General features: G+C 33.2%; 1 non-coding gene across 1 annotated transcript; it reads left to right on the top strand.

The window, feature by feature from the left end:
* Positions 1–341: 341 nt before the first annotated feature.
* LOC142608490 (small nucleolar RNA R71) lies at positions 342–450 on the top strand. The gene has a single exon (XR_012839519.1). It is a non-coding gene; the product is annotated as a small nucleolar RNA R71 (small nucleolar RNA).
* Positions 451–3101: the final 2651 nt, after the last annotated feature.

The following is a 3101-nucleotide window of genomic DNA, read 5'->3' as shown; positions in this document are numbered from 1 at the left end:
TTGCACAAATAGAGCATGTTTTACTTTGAACTTGATTGACAGAATTTATCCCTCTACCTAAAGCTAAAGCTTCAACCTTACGAGTGAGATTGTCCAACCTAGCTTTTATGTCTAAATCTTCACTAACTTCATACAATCCTCATTTCTTAATTGCAGAGGCAGACCTCTCTGTACGATTGGAAAAATCCCATTCTTGTGAGCTTTCTGATAAGTTCTCAAGAAATTTTTATGCCTCATCATCCATAAGACTAAAAAATCCACCACCATTCATGGACTCAATCATGTTACGATTTGTTTGAGTCAAACCATTATAAAAATATTGTACTAGTCTCCATGTTTCAAAACCATGATGGGGACAATTTAAGATCAAGTCCTTAAATCCCTCCCATCTCTCATAAAATTTCTCTTGTTCATCCTTGTAAAAATCTGTAATTTCTCTCCTCAAAGCATTAGTCTTGGCCATTGGGAAAAATTTAGAGAGGAATTTTGTGACCAATAGTTCCCATGAAGTGATAGATCCAAGTGACAGAGAATTAAGCCATGCTTTTGCCTTATCCTTCGAGGAAAAAGGGAATAAACGCAAGCGAACAGAGTCATCAGTGAAATTTTGGAACTTACAAGTAGCACAAATCTCAAGAAAATCCTTCACATGCATATAAGGATCTTCTCTATCCAATTCATGAAAAGTAGGAAGAAGATGGATTATCTGTGGCTTCAACTTAAAATGTGCGGTAGTGGTTACAAGCAATACTATGCAAGATGGAGGGTTGGTTGTTATGGGTGAGAACAACTCCCTAAGAGTTTTTGAATCATCTCCTGTTTCTCTCATCGTGGATGAATAATCAAAACTAACAAGATGATTTTCTGTATCATGTATCCAAGTTCTCATACACCATGCACAAAGGGATATATATATATATTTTAAAATAAATTTTAACTACAACTAGTAGAAGGAAAATTCAATTAAGACCTAATTTATTTTCCTAACCAAGTCTCCAGCAACGATACCAAAAACTTGTTGTGAAATTTTAAATTACTTGAAAGTGTACGAACCCTGAAGTATAGTTTGACAAGAACGAGGTTGAACCCACAAGGATTTGAATGAACATAGGAAAATTAATTAAACCTTAACCAAATAAATCCTAATCTAGTGTAATAAAAATTGATTGTTTGTAATTAAATATACTAAGTAAATAAATAAACTAAGCAAAAATATAATATAAAGCAGTAAAGAGATAATATAAAGCAGTAAGGAAATAAGGTTTTAGAATCTAGCTTGTTAATTCATATCAGCATATATTTATGATCATTAATTTTTCTTAACTACTGTATGATAATCTAGAAATCAATCTTGCTATCATGGAAAATATTATTATTAAAACTTCTATTTAAATATCTAAAGCATGTTCTTCTTTGCTTCCTAGGTATAAAATCAAATCATCAATTGTATCCACAACCAAACAAATCACAAGAGATATCCAATTTTAAAATCAAGAAATAAAAACCAAGCATTCAATTAATTAAGACTAATCCTAAATTGTGAGAAAAAAATGATTGAACTCATATCTAGAATCCCATCTTAGTCAATTGATATGAAGCAAGAACAATTTAAATAATAAAAGAACAAATATTGTGGGAAAAATCAAATCACATAAATAATACTAATAATCCTTAACAAGGTTGCATCGTCAACCCTAATTATAAATTTAGCTACTCATGGTAATTGAAATAAAACACAAGAATAAAATACTAAACATTAAACTAGACAAATAAAATAGAGAAAGAAATAGTCACAATGCGATCATGGAGAAAAGTTACGGAGAAGCCACATGTGGCACTGCCTCTAACTCCAATATTTTGTTTTGCATCCAGCCCTAGCACTAGCCTTAGCCTCCTTTGAATTTTCCCTAAAGATCCTTTAAATAGGTCAAAGAATCCTATTACAAATTGGATTCCCGTTTGGAGAAAATCCCAGATTTTTAAGCTTCACTTAACCGATGATTTTGGCCCATTTAACATCAGAATTTGGATTTTGGTAAACAACAAAATTTTAGCCCTTTAAGTTAGCTTTCCAGCCCAACTTGAATCATCTCAATTGGACATCTGAGCCGAAAGTTATGCCAAAACTGATGTGCAGGCTGGAATCCTAATCCGAATTGGCCTTGGATTTGGTGCAAATTTCCTTTGATTCCTTGCTCCAATTGGACTTAAATTTAATTAGGTTGGCCTTCTTTAGCTTCATCGTGGCCCTTGTAAAATTAAAGTCCATTAGCTTTCTTTTTTGCACAAATTCACTTATTTAATTCCATTCTCCTACAAAAGACAAATTCACGCAATAAAATTCAATTAAACACAAAATTGATTATTTAGCATTATTCCAAAACCAAATATAAAATACATGAATTAACTGAAAATAAGTATGATAATGCTTTCTAATAATGATACAAATATGCAAAATTAAGCTATTATCAATGCACATCATCAATTCTCAGTATTTTCTGGTCGGGGACCTAGTCCTAAGGAAAGTGACGGCAGCTACCAAAGATCCTGCACGGGAAAAATTGGGCACCAACTTGGAAGGACCCTACAAGATTATTAACTACTATAGAAAGTGGACCTACCACTTGGAGACCCTCGACGGGCAAAGACTCCATCACCCATGGAACACTGAGCACCTATGAAAATATTACCCGTAGTAGACAAGTGCAGACTATGTTATTGCTTTTCTTTTTTTAATTGTTGTTAAAATAGGATGTTGAAGTTTTAAGGATATTGAGTTTTTAAGCTTTTGATTATTAAAATAAGACTCTTGAGGTTTGTTAGACACATTGTTCTACTTCACTTAAAGATCTACCTTCAATGAATTTTCCAAAAAATTACTAAGTCCTATCTATAGGGTGGACAGATGACTAAGGATACCGACGGGTATTTGGTCATAAAATTACTAAGTCCTACACCTATAGTGTGGATGGATGACCAAGGATATCGACGAGTACTTGGTCACAAAATTACTAAGTTTTACCCATAGGATAGACGGATGACCAAGGATATCGATGGGTTCCTGATCACAAAACTACTAAGTCTTGCCTACAGGGTGGACG

The sequence above is a fragment of the Castanea sativa genome, chromosome 8 (genome assembly GCF_040712315.1).
Source record: "Castanea sativa cultivar Marrone di Chiusa Pesio chromosome 8, ASM4071231v1".
Lineage (NCBI taxonomy): Eukaryota > Viridiplantae > Streptophyta > Magnoliopsida > Fagales > Fagaceae > Castanea > Castanea sativa.
The sequence above is the reverse complement of the archived record's forward strand: the minus strand, read 5'-3'. Positions and strand labels throughout refer to the sequence as shown.